The sequence below is a fragment of the Schistocerca americana genome, chromosome 6, assembly GCF_021461395.2.
Source record: "Schistocerca americana isolate TAMUIC-IGC-003095 chromosome 6, iqSchAmer2.1, whole genome shotgun sequence".
NCBI classification, from domain to species: domain Eukaryota; kingdom Metazoa; phylum Arthropoda; class Insecta; order Orthoptera; family Acrididae; genus Schistocerca; species Schistocerca americana.
Window position 1 is genome coordinate 528,216,281 of NC_060124.1, and position 18,050 is coordinate 528,234,330.

At 44.6% G+C, this 18,050-nt stretch overlaps 1 protein-coding gene across 1 annotated transcript in view; it reads right to left on the reverse strand.

Annotated features, from left to right (window-relative positions):
* The window catches only part of LOC124619602, a 1,257,865-nt gene that overhangs the window by 680,931 nt on the left and 558,884 nt on the right, over window positions 1–18,050 (reverse strand). The window lies entirely within an intron of this gene.

Here is an 18,050-nt window from a genome sequence, read left to right on the forward strand (position 1 = left end):
TAGCAGAAGGTTTTATAATCCAACATTGCTGTGAAATCGAGTAGCAGTTCTATTGAGAGAGAAACTAATACAGTTCGTTTCCTGTCTCGCCTGCTTCACAATCGAAAAAAGATCCGCAGCGTCCCAAGCGAGGAAGAAGACGCCGCATTCTCCAGCGTTTTCCTCGTGTGTCGAGTGTCATGCGTTGTCTCTGACACGGCCCTCATTAAGGACGTGAGCTGCTGCGGCGATGAGCAAAGACGTCGCGTTTTTCCTTGCGATAGCAGTTCATCCATCATCTGGTGTTCAGGGCGCAGTAGTTTGACGACAAGGAAGTCTGCTGCGTCAACGTCATCCGAAAGAAAGGGGCTCTTTCAAATAGAAGACCAACGTCACACCATCTTCTTAATTATCCATCAGATGCAACGTTATATGAAAATCAAAGACACAGTTCTAACAAACAATGGAAGAAAAATTATTTATTTCACAGTTGGTGGCGCTGCCTTCATTGTCACCAGAATACGACATTATGTAACAAATCTCTGATGTTGCACAGACGTATGCTCGGGATATTAATGTGAGAACGACCGTGTCGTCTTCGAGTCACGCTAAAGACGACGTTATAAGCTGCGATAGGTTTGCCGTACACGAGAAGATGCAAACAAATAATGAAGTGAACAATCTGTGCTTATAGCGAAACTGTAATTAACAGACAAAAGCCACGTATGCACAAATATGGACTGCATTAGTTTTGCGAGACTTCCGTCTCCCTACCACGGGCTCTGTATTCAATTTGTTTCAAATGGTTCAAATGGCTCTGAGCACTATGGGACTCAACATCCCAGGTCATAAGTCCCCTAGAACTTAGAACTACTTAAACCTAACTAACCTAAGGACATCACACACACCCATGCCCGAGGCAGGATTCGAACCTGCGACCGTAGCGGTCACGCGGTTCCGGACTGCAGCGCCAGAACCGCACGCCCACCGCAACCGGCAATTTGTTTCAAATTGTGAATTTAGTTCTGTATTGAGAGTCTCTACATGCCTGTAACAATACAACTCAGTTTTGTATCTTATCTATTACGCTACATTGCTTGACTGTTGGTAGCAATCCTGTCTCTTAGCACATTAGTTCGAACATAGTATGAAAAATATTTTATCACTCACAACAGTTCTAAACAGTGTACCTCGTGCAGAAGATTTCAAGGGTTTGATTCCCACCTTCTATGTCGGGGTAATTTTTAAACACAGAGTGCGCTCCCTCTTAATGAAAGGCTAATACCTGCATAGGTCATTTAAAAAAATGGTTCAAATGGCTCTGAGCACTATGATAATTAACATCTGAGGCCATCAGTCCCCTAGAATTTAGAACTACTTAAACCTAACTAACCTAAGGACATCACACACATCCATGCCCGAGGCAGGATTCGAACCTGCGACCTAGTAGTCGCGCGGTTCCAGACTGAAGCGCATGGAACCGCTCGGTCACAGCGGTCGGCGGTCATTTAAATAAAATGTTCTGTTATATATAAAAACAAAGATGTTCCCGAGTTGCGACATAGTAGCAGCACAATTTTCCCAGTGATCTAAGAAGATAGGTATATATTTTATATTCCAGTTACCGAACAGGAAATTTTCTGTTAGACATGATGTATTTAATTACGAACCCTGATGACAGTCATCAGTCATGAGTACATACAGTATGCCAATCACATCGAGTCGACCTATGCAAAAATGGTATGGTCACAATAATGAATCTAATTAGCTTTTCCGCATACACGTAAAATTTAAGTACAACTCCCACAGTTGTAGCAGACTTGCCGCCTATATGAAGAAGCATATTATTGTCCAATACGTTTCTTCACAGAGACATCATGTTTATTGCAACTTACAAAGGGACATCCTCCTATAGCATTATTTTTCCTCAACAGCAGTTGCCGACACCAATATAATTTTTTGAATTTTGGAGAGGTCAGTATTATGTAAGTCTGCAGCCTTTCGTGGCCACTGTCACTAAAGTAAAAATCTCCTGGGTTATTAGGCAGCGTCATATTTCCTCTAAAATAATCAATGTTTCGACCCCTCTGTTGGGATCTTCCTCAGGGTTTTCCGGTGTCCGCTGTTGCTAGAACACTGTCAGAGACCAGAGTCGCATTCTCTTATAAAGGGGAGTTTTCCCGCGTTCATGCTGGATAAGTGGTAGTACTGGTTAAAATTCTTGAGGCTACCATTGGTGGGCCATCGTCATGGGCTAATATTCCAGCACTGATGCAGAAGAAGGGGCGTTATTGACTGAATTCTGTGGATACTATTGGTGGACCATCGTCATTGGATAGAAAGACTCTATTCCACACATACGCCGGAGAAGGGTTATTGGTTGAAATTCCTGCTACTGCTATTGGTTGGCAGTCATCATTGGCTAGATGCTAAACGTACAGAGCAATAGAGGGGGGGAGGGGGGAGGGTTGGGGGGGGGGGGGGGGGGAGTGAATATGCGGCCGCAGTGTGCGAGCAACGTAAACAAAGCGCTTCAAGTCACCTCGGTGGACAATAATATTTTGGGTACGCATTCCCCCTCTCTTGCTCTGTCCGTTTCGCATCTAGCCAATGTTGACGGCCAACCAATAGCTGTAGGAGGAATTTCAACCAATAACCCCTCTCCGGCGTGTGAAATAGTGCCTTTCTATCCAATGACGATGGGCCACCATTAGTATCCACAAGAGTTTAGCCAATAACGCCCCTTCTTCTGCATCAGTGCGGAAATATTAGCCTATGACGATGGCCCACCATTGGTAGCCATAAGAATTTTAACCAATACTACCACTTCTCTAGCACGAACGCACGAAAACTCCCCTTTACAAGAGAACGCGACTCTGGTCTCTGACAGTGCTCTACCAGTAGTGGACACCGGAAGATTCTGAGGAAAATCCTGGCAGAGGAGTCGAAACGTCGATTATTCTAGAGGAAATATGACGCGGCCTAATAACCCAGATTTTAACTTCAGCTCAATATGATCTCAGCTGCTTTCCTGAAAACTTTCTTATAATATTATACACAATATGTTATATTTCAAGCTAAAATTTATGAAAGGGAATTACTTTATTTTCGATGTTACAATCGATAAGTACTAGCTTTAAATGTACAGTTAAAATTATTTTTTAGAAACATTTGAAATCACAAATTATATGCCACACTTAAAATTTCTATTATTAATTACGCAATCTAGCACTGTTCACTATGTTTATTTCTGGGTTCATTTAAGAAATAATAATAGAAATTAATAAAAATTCATTTCTCGAGAAAAATTGTAAACCCTTTGGAATATGGTTATTACCGCAGAGTGAAGGAGCAGTAGGCATGCCTCTGATGTGATAGGGCGTATTTTTGTATTTTGGGCGAACAATGTAATTTCGGATTTTGTTAACTCGAAGATTCGCAAGACTGCATGATATACTAAAATGTCGCAAAATATACTAACGTAAAAACGAAAATTCTGCAACAACGATCTTCAAATTTATTTAGATCAGTCCAACCAAGAGGTCCCAAAATGTGAGAATTTCAGCTTCAAGAATCAGACCCCCTAGACAAGAAGAACCGTAGACTTCTCTACAAGAAAAGCTAAGTAAACTAAAAAGTTTATTGTAATCTTACTCCTCTCAAATCTTCAGTAAAGACTCTGCCTAATAACTGAAATTAGGAAGGAGGGGGGGAGGGGGGGAGATTACAAACTCCGCATTTTGTAGTACTTAAATTGCATATCTATGCGACGAAGCTTACTTGTGTCGTTATTGTGACCGTACAATTTTTTACATATGCCGACTCGATGAAGTTAGTAAACTATAAGTACTCACATCTGAAGATGGCCATTTTTGTTCGAAATTAATTAGCTCATGTGAAATAATATAGTTTTGCAACCCGTAACTGGAATAGAAAAACGTATACACAGACATATTCGACCGAAATGAGTAAATTGGCACAAAGCTGTTTAATTTTTATTTCCTGATTCTAAACCGTAGAGTCATTAGTTAAAAACCTTAGTTAAAAACAAGTTTCGCAACACTTTATTATTATGGAAACGAGGCTGCGTTAGTCTCTCAAGATTGCGATAATTGCAGTTTATGTAAACAGCTGCAACTGCTTAGCTTAGGTTTCACAAAGAACATTCTATTACCTTGAGAACAAGACGGTAGACGACGCTTTACAGTCGCTAGATCGATAGTAAGATTTGTTTTACAGCAAATTTCTACTGCTAACAAGACCGTTGTCAGACAGTTCCCATTATTTTGTCGGAAAGGGTTTTGCACTGTTGGCAAGGACAAGTGACACCTGACTGCTCTTTGGGTTGATATACTAACGCACCATTGGTACTTTGAACGTAAACACATAGCCGTTATTCACTCTACTGCCACCACTTCCCAAAGGTAGTGCACAGATCACAAAAGTTACTCAACCACATCGTAATTTTTTACATACATCATGAACAGCTTAAGGTATCGTAAAGACGGTTTCGTCAGTGCGAGAAGAAATTCGTGAACGAACGTTGAACAGTAGAAAACAACTCAGGTCATGCAATGACAGGCTCTACTCCCGGCTTCAAGACGATCCTGTCTGGAATCTTAACAAGAGACGTTTCACTGCCTTTATCTCATCAGAGATATTCCGACATTCTATGTAATGTGGGATTGGCCAGTAATTGTCACGTGACACGGTGAGAAGAGTTCAGTGACTTCGAAAGTGGACTATTCAACGGATGTCACCTGAGTAACACATCAATCAGGATATTTTGAACCTACTATAGCGACCTAAGTCGACTGTTGGTGATGTGATTGTGAAGTGGAACCGTGAAGGAACCACCACAGCTAAACAAAGACCACGCAAATCTCAAGTACTGGCGCACAGGGACCGTCGAACAATCTGAAGCGTGGTTGCCAAAAACAGCCTGAAATCAACTGGAGAAACAGTTCGCGAGTTCCAAAGTATTACCTGGAGTCCAGTTAGCACAATTACTAACACAATGATTGTGGGTAGAGAGTTAAAAAGAATGTGTTACAATGATCGAGCAGCTCCAATTACGCAATGCATATCTGAAGTCAGTACTAACCGTTGCCTTAGGTCAGTGGTTCCCGACCCTGTGTGAGATCATTATCCCTGAGGGCAATCACATGTTAGCTAGTACTCTCCCCCCGCCGCCGCACACACACACACACACACACACACACACACACACACACACACACACACAGACACACACACACACACACACACACACACACACACACACACGAAATGTTTAATATAAAGAATTTTCTATAAACACGTACGTTTCTAAAATGATGAAAGGTAAGTGAAGCTTTTGCACGTGGTTTGTAAAACCGCGAGACAATTGCTATGGCTTATTTGTGACCACATTTTTTATAGAATGATGAAACAATTCTCAGCGCATTGTGACTGTTACCTAAATTACCTTCTCAGAAAAGAAAGCTATTCACACTGAGGGTAGACATTTGTTACGAAACATGCTTCCCCTCCACCACTCTTCTCCCTAGTGACACTTTCTTCACCCACATCCTGCACCACCCTTTAAAATGTGTGAACTATATTCAGACCTACTGTTTGTAAATGACTCTTTACTCCTCAACTGGCAGAAATTGGATGACTTCAGACTGTCAATGCTTTGGGTCTGACCACTGCTACTACTACTACTACTACTAGTAGTAGTAGTAGTAGTAGTAGTAATAAAACAAAGTGTGGGCCACACAGCAGTGTAGTTGCCGTTACATAATTACTGCTGTGCTGTGAGTTAGCTAATATTCTGTTACGAAGTGAAAAATGAACCAATTTATGGTCTCTTGTAGGAACTACCTACTAGTCGATAAGGCGTTTTCATGAGATATTTAACCATATGTGATGCATGTGTCTTAATTTTACTGTTACTGATGCATGGAACAAAGTACAAAGTATGTGTGTAGCGGGTGGACTAAGTGAGGAAGATACACAGGCTGTAACTTCCACAACACTGTGCCATACATTAATTCTAGAGTGTGGGAAAAATGTATAATTAATGGTAATTTTTGTAATCTCTAAATAATGATAATGGTAAAGATCTTTTAAAAGTAATTTAATTTTGTGACAGAAACACAATACTACCCTTTTGGTTTTACCCCTCAGAGAACTACATTTTACCCCTCAGGGGGTGATTACCCCCTGGTTTGGAATCACCACCTTTGGTGGTGCAAACAGCAACGCAACTGGGTATTGGCTGACAGAAAATGAGTGGTTTGGAGTGATGAATCATGCTCCATCCTATGGGATTCGGAAGCAAGGGTTCGGTTTTAGCGAATATCTGGAGAACGTTACCTGCCATAAGTGTGGAAGAGGTGATTTTATAGCATGGGGAGGTGGGGTTCGTGGTTAGAATTTGGTCCCTTCGTGAATTTAAGGAAACGTAAATGCGGAAGGGCTTAAACACATTATACAGCAAAGTGTACTCTATACAGGAGAGGAACAGTTCGGAGGCGATGATTGCCTGTATTGGAATGAAAATGCATCCCGTATAAAGCAGCATGTACGAGCCGTTGGTTTATGGACAACAACATTCCTTAAATGAAGTAGCCTACTTAGAATGCGGACCTGTGTGCAATGGAGTTAGATCGCCTGCTTCACTCCACACCCCAGCTTCCATCATCATTATCTTTCGTCGTTTCGGCTTCTTTAATTCTTCCATAGACATTCCGACACCTGACTGAAAGTGCCCCCAGAAGATCGGGAATCGAACCCGAGCAGTTAGGATTGACATTCCGTCGCGCTACCGGGGGCGGACATCGGATAACGTTGACATGTTCTGGCTCCCGGAAAGCCAGGATTCGAACCCCCTCCACGACCAGGTTTGAAGCGTAGTCGAAAGAATTGCTAACAAGACAAGGCACCCTAACGTTGCAGCTCTACGCACCTCCATAAAGCAGCATTCGCGAATATGGACAGCGTTGTTTTAAAACGTGCGTGCGATCGCTTCAGGACAAGATGGGAGGCGGTCATTGCTGCTGAAGGGGGATACATCGAGTAACGTTACTCTAGAATAAATTTGCTTTTAAAATCATTATTTGTCAGGATTTGAGCGCCGCACCCTGTACACCTACAACATTATTTTTGCTAGACCACCAGATGCTCTCTATGCTACTCTATCCTGTGCAAGCTTCTTCATCTCCCAGTACCTACTGCAGCCTACATCCTGCTGAATCTGCTTAGTGTATTCATCTCTTGGTCTCCCTCTACGATTTTTACCCTCCACGCTGCCCTCCAGTATTAAATTGGTGATCCCTTGATGCCTCAGAACACGTTCCCTTCTTCTAGTCAAGCTGTGCCACAAACTCCTCTTCTCCCCAATTCTATTCAGTACCTCCTCATTAGTTATGTGATCTACCCATCTAATCCTCAGCATTCTTCTGTAGCACCACATTTCGAAAGCTTCTATTCTCATCTTGTCCAAAGTATTTATCGTCCATGTTTCACTTCCATACATGGCTACACTCCATACAAATACTTTCAGAAATGACTTCCTGACACTTAAATCTAAACTCGATTCTAACATATTTCTCTTCTTCAGAAACGCTTTCCTTGCCACTACCAGTCTACATTTTATATCCCCTCTACTTCGACCATCATCAGTTATTTTCCTCCCCAAATAGCAAAATTCTTTTACTACTTTAAGTGTCTCATTTCCTAATCTAATTCCCTCAGCATCACCCGACTTAATTCAACTATATTCCATTATCCTCAATTTGCTTTTGTTGATGTTCATCTTATATCCTCCTTTGAAGACACTATCCATTCCATTCAGCTGCTCTTCCAAGTCCTTTGCTGTTTCTGACAGAATTACAATGTCATCGGCGAACCTCAAAGTTTTTATTTCTTCTCCATCGATTTTAATACCTACTCCGAATTTTTCTTTTGTTCCCTTCACTGCTTGCTCAATATACAGATTGAATAACATCGGGGAGAGACTACAACCCTGTCTCACTCCCTTCCCAACCACTCGCACGTTGTAATCATGGAATTGCTAGCGACCGATGCTCTGTAGATAGACAGAAGGAGCGGAAGTGAGGACTAGGAAGGAGCGCTCGTCCCGTGTTTCTGGGCAGGAGTAGGAGGCGCGGCAAACAAACAGCGCGGCTCCTGGGCGGCGAGCAAACATTTTGACTGCTGCGGCGGCGCCTCAAAGCGGAGGAGGCTTCTGTCCGGCGGCAGGGAGCGCAACAGGGCTGCGCTTGTGTGGCCGGGGGCCTGGGAGCGCCGGGGACAGCGGCAGCAGGCGCCGCCCAGCACACAGGGGGCTCTCACTGGCGGCCCCCCACAGCACAGGATGAAGGCACCGGCTCTCTTCCTCACAATTAGCGTACAAGAGTGTCTCCGCGGCACGGAGATTAGCCCAGTAAGCGTTTCTGTCGCTACCGACGGTTGTGAATGACTCAACAGCTCCTCAGGCGTGTGCATCGTCGAACACGATACCACTGCTGAACGCATCAGCGAGCTGGTTCTGTTGGTTTCTGAGGGCCCCATCTCGGGTTTCCAGTATGCGACGCGAGTGAGGCTTTGTAGAGCATGGAGCTTGATGGGTCAGGCTTATCATAATCATAAGCAGAGTAGGGTCGGGATCTGCTACGACGGCTTGAGGACCGTCAGGGCTCCCAAGACGGTAGTCGTTTTCCAGAAAATGTTAGAAAGAAACCTTTGAGGCGTCCTTGCAGGAAGCAGATTTTTTCCAGAGAGATTTCTCCAGCGTGGGCTTAATACACAGGTGCACGAAGAAGAAAGTACTTTCGCTTGATGTGTTCAAATGGCTCTAAGCACTATGGGATTTAACATCTGAGGTCATCAGCCCCTAGACTTAGAACTACTTAAACCTAACTAAGGACATCACACACATCACACACATCCATGCCGGTGGCAGGATTCGAACCTGCCACCGTAGCAGCCGCGTGGTTCCGGACTGAAGTGCCGAGAACCGCTCGGCCACAGCGGCCGTCTGCTTGATCTGTCACTCTCAAGTAACACAGCTGGATAAAACTTGCACTATGTCGTTGGTGTTGTGGTCTTCAGTGCAAAAACTAGTTTGATGGTCCTCTCCATGCTACTCTACCCTGTGCAAGCCTCTTAACCTCCGAGTACCTACTGCAATCCACATCCTTCTGAATCTGCTTACTGAATTCACCTCTTGGTCTCCCTCTGCGATTTTTAACCCCCACGCTTCCATCTAGCACTAAATTGGTGATCCTTTGATGCCTCAGAATGTGCCTACCAACCGATCACTTCTTCTAGTCACGTTGTGCCACAAATTTCTTTTCTCCCCAATTTTATTGAGGACCTGCTCATTAATTACTAATCTTCAGCATTCTTCTGTAGCACCACATTTCAATAGCTTCTATTCTCTTCTTGTCTAAGCTGTTTATCGTCCATGTCTCACTTCCTTAAATGTCTACACTCCATACAAATAGTTTAAGAAACTCACTGTTCTGCGCTCATAGGCAGCACACCGCGCATGGTAAACTCGGCGCTCGGGGACCAGAGCACAGCTATGACACCTGAGGACGGTCTTATAACAGTCCGAAACCGGTAATGTGAAAATAAATTAATTTACAACTGAACCGGTATTTTCAACTCTGCCAGTTTAAGATAAGACATCCAGACGCTTAAATGTATACTCGGTGTTCACAAATTTCTCTCCTTCAGAAACACATTCCTTGCCGTTGCCAGTCTGCATTTTATATCCTCCCTACTTCGACCGTCATCAATTATTTTGTTACCCAGATAGCAAAACTCATCTACTACTTCCTCATTGCCTAATCTAATTTAATTCGTCTAGATCCATTATCCTCGTTTTGCTTTTCCTGATGTTCATCTTATATCCCCCTTTCAAGACACTGTCCATTCCGTTCAACTGCTCTTCCAAGTCCTCTCTGACAAAATTACAATGCCATTGCCAAACATCGACGTTTTTATTACTTCTCCCTGGACTTTAATTCCTGCAGAATTTCCTTTTGTTTCCTTTACTGCTTGCTCAATGTACAGATTGAATAACGTCGGGGATAGGCTACAACCCTTTATCACTCCCTTCTCAACCACTGCTTCCCTTTCGTGCCCCTCGACTCTTATAACTGCCATCTGGTTTCTGTACAAATTGCTAATAGCCTTTCGGTCCTCGTTTTTTACTCCTGTCACCTCTAGAATTTGAGAGTATTCCAGTCAACATTACCAAACGCTTCCTCTAAGTCTACAAATGCAACAAACGTAGGTTTGCCTTTTCTCTATGCCTGTCTTCAATGAGAATTCGTAGGGTCAGCATTGCCTCTTGCATCATTCACCGAAAGAACTGCTGCAGTATCGTACAGGTGGTAGCTAAAAGAAATACGCACTGAAGCGAATCAAAGTAAGTTATTCAAAGGCAATAGTTACATTGAAGTTACCACAATTTATGATGGTACACTCGACATTCCAAAAGGTAGAACATGACAGCAGTGCATGCTATGCAAAGTATTTCCAAGGTCGTTACAAAGTTGGCAAAGAGCTCTTGTTGTAGCGCGACCCATTCCTCTGCCAGCGAGGATGACAACGGCACGTTGGTCGTCGGTGCATGTAGACGTGCTGCAGTCTGTCCCCCTCGCCCCCCCCCCCCCAAAGCATTCTACGAGTGCTCGATGGCATTTAAGACGGGGGAACGAGCAGACCACCCCATTCGCTGAATATCCCCTCATTCTAAGAGCTCCCTCACCTGCGCAGTTTTGATTCGGTCTCCCATCGTCATCCATAAAAATGAAGTCAGCGCCGAATGTACGCCTGAATAGACGCACATGGGGAAGGAATACAATGTCAGACCATAACATCTGGACAATCAAGACAATCATGCCTGAAAATGTTCTTGAGTGCATTACGTGTTCCCAATTTCCCAACCTTGCACGAGCGTACTGAGCTCCAGATCTCTGGACTGGTGACCGTTCCCCACGAGTGCCTTTTCAGGAGTGCATTTAGCCCTTACTTAATTTTTATGGATGACAGTGACCGAGCGAGGTAGCGCAGTGGTTAGCATACTGGACTCGCATTCGGGAGGACGACGGTTCAAATCCTTGTCCGGCCATCCTGACTGAGGTTTTCCTTGATTTCCCTAAATCGCTTCAGGCAAATGTCGGGATGGTTCCTTCGAAAGGGCACGGCCGACTTACTTGGTTCAAATGGCTCTGAGCACTATGCGACTTAACTTCTGAGGTAATCAGTCGCCTAGAACTTAGAACTAATTAAACCTAACTAACCTAACGACATCACACAAATCCATGCCCGAGGCAGGATTCGAACCTCCGACCGTAGCGGTCGCCCGGTTCCAGACTGTAGCGCCTAGAACCGCACGGCCACTCCGGCCGGCCCGTATCCCTTCCCAATCCTTCCCTTTATCCGATGGGACAGATGATCTGGCTGTTCAGTCCCCTCCCCCAAATCAGCCAACCAACCAATGGATGACAGTGAATGACTGCACTGAACTGTGCAGGTGGATCATCTCCTGCACCCAGAGGACATACGACGAGTGGAGTGGCCTGCCCGCTTACCTGTCTCAAATCCCATCTAGATAGTGTGGGATGCGTGGCGTATAGGAGAGGGAAGCATTGGCAGCTGTCAAGCGGTCTGGAAAATCCAACGACAAGAGCTCCTTACCAACCTCGTGGCCAGCATGGAAGAGCACTGTAGAACACGCACTGCCGTCCACGGTGATCACATACCGTATTAACAACCTTGTACTACCTTTTTGTATTGTCCACAGGAGCATCATAAATCGAGGTGACTTCTGCGTCTCAGTGAAAGTGTCACTTCTGCTCGTCTGTTGAGTATTTCTTTGAGTTACCTTCTGTATGGTAACGCAGCATCTCTTTCTACGAGGGTCACTCCAAAAGAAATGCAAACTATTTTTTTTAAATCCATCTTTTATTCTACATGTTTGAAAGTTTTACTGTGTGTAGATACATCATATGAGGTGAAACAAGTTTACAACAATTTGGGAGTGTATTCTCGTGTGCAAGCACCGAATACTGTTCAGATACTTTCCGGCTTTTGAGCACAGCGTTGCAGTTTAGTGGGCGTGCTTTGTGTAACGATGCCTCATTGTCACAACGTGGATCCTTTACCACAAGCTGCTTAGTGGTGTGAAATGAAGGTGACGGATGTTGTGAGCTATGACTGAAGTCAATGAACTGTGGATGAAACCCGACCAACAGTCATTACATGCATTGATAAAAAATGATAGTGCATTGAGAATGGCTAGTTTCTAGCTGAAATCTAGATCTGCCAATAAAATCTCAAAAGGACGACTGATAGCTGAAATCTATTATTTACAAGTCAATATGAAGGGCTCATTTCAATAGTGGTACAACTCCACTTTTGTTCATTGTGAGATACAGAGTTCTGAAGTTAAATCAGCGCTGAAAAATCTGCAGTTGAGATACCAGATATATATAAGCATATGGCTTCTTGCTAGAGATGAACCTTTCTTTCTGTTTGTTTGGACCATAACCTCAGAAGCATTATAGACAGGAAAGTGGAGATAATGGACTTGTACCACCATTGAGATAAGCCCTTCATATAACAGTCACTGCGTGCAACAGCCTTCTGAATGGGAGGTAACCTGATCAATAAACTCCGTTCGTTGCCGTGGAAGCTTCAAGTGTTGTGTTTTGCAAAATCGTTACCTACTGACTGCGAGCTATTTTTTTTGTTTCTGTGTCTGTGAAGTACCGGCTGAAGTGGCTAGGAGCCAACTGGAGGCGGCGTATAAACTCTTAGCAGTGAGCATTTTCCAGTCCAGCGGTCGGATCTCTAAATCTTTCAGAAAGTAGGTAGTCGCAGCGATTTGATTATTTGTTTTGGAGATCCCCTTCTTCAAGGGTCGAACTGAGGCACCAGATCTTACTGAATACTTTTTTTTTTTTTTTCTACGAAGTATAGCCGGACTGACAGTTAATCCGCGTCAGCCAATAAACATTTTCGTGTTAACCTGCAGAGCAATAAGTTGAGTAATTTGCCTCGTACGGCGCAGAACGCTTGCTGCAACCGCCCGTGGGTCTTTGGACGACCCTACAGAATGTCCGAGAATGAGTCAAAGGCAACGTTTCAGCTGTACTTATTTGACTGTACTTCACATAATCGATTATCGGCACATACAGTCCCAAAATGATATGTGCCTGAGAACTCGAACAGATCAACGAAACTAAGCCAAAATATTATGAGCCTGTCCACCGTAGATTGAATGCCGTCTAGTGGGTTTGCCGAACGAGACGCGGTAAGGGAAACGTGTGCCGGCGGACAAATATGTGGAAACACCAAAAATATAACACTGTTATGCCTTTATTATGCCTAATACGGCGTAGGGAACAGGTTGGCATTCAAAGGTCTCGGAATGGTTGGTTTTCGAGGGAATATTATACTATTCTTCCTTCAAAATAGTGGCAACTTCAGGTAACGATGGTGGATGTCGACAACGATCAGCCACTCTTCTCTCTAAAGAAGACTAAAAATGGTTCAAATAGTTCTGAGCACGATGTGACTTAACATCTGTGGTCATCAGTCCCCTAGAACTCAGAACTACTTAAACCTAACTAACCTAAGGACATCACACACATCCATGCCCGAGGCAGGATTCGAACCTGCGACCGTAGCAGTCGCGCGGTTCCGGACTGAGCGCCTGAACCGCTAGACCACCGCGGCCGGCCTAAAGAAGACTAAAGGGCTCAATACATATAGATCTGGTGATTGGGGTGTCCAGGGGAGATGTGAAAATTTATTCTCGCGCTCACGTAACGAGTTCCGGACGTTGCAAGTTATGTGAGCATGGACCCTGTCGTCTTGAAACAGAGCATTACCATTGGGGAACAAACATTGTACCATGCGTTGCGTATGATCAGCAAAAGCTACAACGTAATCTCTGGCAGTAATGTGACTTTGTGGAGTACCACGACGTGGGTAGCCAAATAATTAGCGAAGCCGTGTCTTGTTTCAACCATGGGACGTAAACCCGGCCAGAAGTTGGAAGCAACGTGCAACGAGACTCATCCGACCAAATGACTTTTTTCACTGCTCCATATTCAACGTTTTATAACTTCCACACTACCTTTTCCTGTTACGGGCATTTGAAACACTGCTAAGGCTGCCTTACAATTTCCTGCTGTTTTGGTGCTGACAGGATTCGCGATTGCGACATTGAGTTCTGCATTGAATTTTGCAGCTGTCGCTATGTTTTCCTGTTTTTCATCGCAGTCCTGTTGAATAACCGTCTATGACGACCACCCACTCAGCACACATGTTCTTCCGCTTTATGCCCGAACTGGTGATGTTTTCCCACTTTCCCTGTATGCAGTGCAAATCTTCAAAACGGTGCATCTAGAAGCACCGAACAATTCGACTACCCTGGTTAGGGAAGCTCCCACAGTACGAGATCAAGAACTTGCCAACGCTCGAATTCACTTAGCTCCCACATAATGCACGCGCAACTACACGGAACCCTGTTCTGACCACATACGACACTGAGCCGTGCTCACTCCCAACTACGCGTTTTCGTGAACTTCGCTGTCTATCTGTGTTTGGTTTCCCGCCCTTGTTGTGGTTACGCCGTGGTTCTTCTTCCTTCTACGTGTGGCAGCAGTGATGTGTATCGATATTTGCGCCGTGTACCACCTTTGGTTTGGTGCTTATAGTTTACGGCTAGGGGGACTGCAAGCAGTCGGTCGGTTGTTGCAGACGAGGGAAGCTATCTCCGCGTGGTGCAGTCGGCTGGGTCCGCTGGCGGTCCCTGCGCAGTGTAGGAGCGTGTGTGGAGCTGTCCAATCGCTACGAGCTTCGTGGTTCACCGACCCAGGACGTCAAAGTTGAGTAGTGGTTTCAAGTACCCAAGCCACGTCCATTCATGTGGTGGTGGTTCGTTTCGGTGTTTATCTCTTGGGGAGGTTTTCCTGCGAGCAACACCGAGTGTTTCTACTGCTGAAATTTAGCCACCATGCGGTGCAATTAACTATTTTGGTTGACTACAATTAGAGTGCACCAGTGGAATTTTCTTCTTAGTGGCCTTAAGTGTTCCGGTTACCTGCCCTGGCCACTAACGTCATTTCAGGCAGCGTTCTTTCCTCACCTGTTGTCGCTGTCCAAAATGGTGTGTAATTTTTACAGCTAATACATACTCCATTGTGGATTACCACGTTTGTAACCTTTTGTGTTTGAGTTCTCATGTACTGCTTGATGGGAAGCAAGTCGTTGTGTCGGTCGGTCCGTGACTGCCCCCTGGTTGGGTTCCGACGGATCAAGTATAGTTGGGCTCACCACCTGTCTCGCCTAAGCGAACGAGGGCAGACCGACCTCCCTGGAGGCTTCTGAGTGCTGTTGTCATTATTGTCTTTCCCACTGGTGTTTATCAGTTTACAGCTACTTAAAATTTAAGGCTTTTTTTTTTAAATTTTTGCAAAATTGATTGTGGGCTTTGTCATGTAACCTTATTCTTAAAATTCTAAAAATTAACATCTGAGGTCATCAGTCGCCTAGAACTTAGAACTAATTAAACCTAACTAACCTAAGGATATCACACACATCCATGGCCGAGGCAGGATTCGAACCTGCGGTCGCTCGGTTCCAGACTGAAGCGCCTAAAACCGCACGGCCAACCCGGCCGGCATTGAAACTTAATTGTGGCCTTCAGCCATTGGTATTGGACCTTACATATGTTTGTTCTATCTGCTTTGCTTTGAGGCTGTGATAGATGTTTTTTTAAATTATTTTTATCGCTATTTTAATTGGTTTTTTATCGAGTTGGTTTTTAAGATTTCTTGTTTGGAGGGCTTCAGCCGTGAAAGAGTTGCATTTGGTAGAGGTTCAGCCATGTGCCGCTTTGGTTGTGAATGTGTTATTGAATTACAATTAGAAGGTGAAACTGATCCCAACCTTATTTGGCCCTTTCCACAATCCTAATTACCTGTTCTGCCTGGCGGATTTAGCGGGCGTTTCAGACAATTTCAGCGTATTCAGGACACTGCACAGGTGACGTTCTTGGTCAATTACAGCAGTGGCACCTGCAGGCTTGGCTGGCATTCACGCCCAACTACTCATTTCTCCAACATCTACATACAAGAGTACAGAGACAAATGGGTCGGGGGGGGGGGGGGGTCCTTCTAACACCGATAAAGGCCACAAATGCGGAAATCCACTGACAGAAGCCCGACTAGCTACACGTTGTTGTGGCCCGTCGCGTGGGAACAGGCGTCTCGGAAACGGTGCAGCTGGTCGGCTGTTCCAGTGCTGCTCCCGTGTGCGTTTATGGATAGTGGTTCAAGGGTGGAGAAACGGCGAGTGGGCGACAAGGTGTTGGACGTCCACGCCTCATCTCAGAATGTGGAGGTCGGCGGCTTACTTGTTCTCTAAAGCAAGGCTGGGAGGCTGTCTGTGGCAGGTCTGACGCAAGAGTAAAATACCGTTGCGGGCGCAAGTGTTTTGGACCACACCTTTCAGCGCACATTGTTGATCAAGGGACTCTAGAGGCGATCACTAAATGTTCCTACATTGACCGAACGACATCTTCAGTTACCAATGCATTGTGATCTGGATCATCGAGATCCTCGTGGATCAGTGGAAACCTGTCGCCTAGTCCGATCAATCAGTTTTGTAGTTACACGAGGTCAAGAGGGGGGCAGGGGTCGTGTCGGGGTTATCGAAACTTGAGCTGAAGAATGGAGGCAGATCGTTGATGTATTACGATATTAGGAACCTTCACCTGGGCATACATGAGTGCTGTGTTAGTAATAAAAGACTCCATGATATCTGTGGATTACTTGAGCATTATTCCGGACCGCACGTATCCCTTTATGCTTGATTTCATCCCCGACGTCAATGGAATGTCCCATCAGGATAACTGCGCGTGTCACAAGGCCAGAATCGCGCTGCAGTGGCTCATGTAGCATAACACTGAATTCACGTTGATGCCTTGGCCGGCCGCGGTGGTCGAGCGGTTCTAGGCGTTTCAGTCCGGAACCGCCCGACTGCTACGGTCGTAGGTTCCAATCCTGCCTCGGGCATGGATGTGTGTTATGTCCTTAGGTTAGATAGGCTCAAGTAGCTCTAAGTTCTAGGTGACAGATGACGTCAGATGTTAAGTCCCATAGTGCTCAGAGCCAATTCAACCATTTTTTGATGTCTTGGTCTCCAAATTAAGCTCATGCGATCCCTAAAGAACACATTTGGGAAGCTACAGGGAGCTTCAGGGTGCCAACAAGCCCTCGCTGGCTACGGGGCCGTAATTTATAGGTACTGCGTGACCTGTGCGTAGACATCTGTGACCTGTGCATAGACACGTCTTGTCACATACATTTGTAAGGATTTCAAGGACCTGTCGAAACCATGCTATCCAAAATCTTTGCTAAAATGGATTACAAGCTTTTAATTGCGACTTGTGGGGATATGTCTTGTGGGATTCTGCCTACAGATCATTACACCATTCACCAACTCCAGCATCTCTCCATCACAATACCAACGAACTGAACATGACAAGTGCCACAAGTCGATTTCCCAGAAACTTCCTCAATGGAAGACGATTTAGAATAAGCGAACACGTGTCTCGGCGTATCCATAGATACTGAGAAAAGTAAGGCCAAAGTAATTGACGTACTTGAGATGCTTTTTTAGGGGGCGTTAATCTCGGTCTAAATGCTGGCACAGTGGCTAGCGTTGCAATCTCTCTCTTTAGTGCTCTGTGCGCGAAATCCGATTATTGATTTTATTTATTCTATTTTACTTTATTTTATTTATGTACCCTTAACCGTTGAAGGTTAATACTCGTACTTTTCTCATAAAGTTAGGGGATACAAGGGCGTTATATTAATTATACATACGTGTACAGTATTTTCGGGGCTTTTAGTGTTTCTAAATTCTCATAGTCTTATATCTGTTATTACATTCTTACATTTTATTCTTACATTTATGCTTCAGAAAGATTTGGTGCATTCTTTTGATGATACAGGTCGTAGAAACATCCGAAAGATAGAAATTCTGGACACCAA